The sequence below is a fragment of the Crocuta crocuta genome, unplaced genomic scaffold (genome assembly GCF_008692635.1).
Source record: "Crocuta crocuta isolate KB4526 unplaced genomic scaffold, BGI_CrCroc_1.0 scaffold110, whole genome shotgun sequence".
Taxonomy (NCBI): domain Eukaryota; kingdom Metazoa; phylum Chordata; class Mammalia; order Carnivora; family Hyaenidae; genus Crocuta; species Crocuta crocuta.
Genome location: NW_027527386.1, coordinates 2,473,000 through 2,473,404, shown reverse-complemented (window position 1 = coordinate 2,473,404; position 405 = coordinate 2,473,000).

Genomic DNA, 405 nt, shown 5'->3' with positions numbered 1-405 from the left:
AGGCGGCCGCCGGGGGGGGGGGGGGGGCAAGCCCCTTATGTGACACCCCCCCCAGTCGACTGAGGCTCCCACGTCTCCCGTGGCCACACTCTGAGGGGCCTCGGCCCAGCCTAGGCCGTCTGTGTGCCTCAGTTTCCCTCCAGGCGCCTGGAACGCTGGAGCAGGGTCCTCCCCCATCCCCCACGCGGTGCCCACACCGCCCCCTGCTGGCTGGACTTGGCACTGAGATTCCTGACGGGCGGACCCTGCCTGAGGGTCCCGCTCAGGCCCTGGGCGCTCAGTAGCGGCCGAGTCGGTCTTGTCGCCTTAGGGGCTGAATGAAAAACCAGTGACCGCATGAATGACACGGACTGATGAAAAGCGGAGTTTTAGTCCCTTAAAGGGACAGCCCCCTCCCCCCCCCCC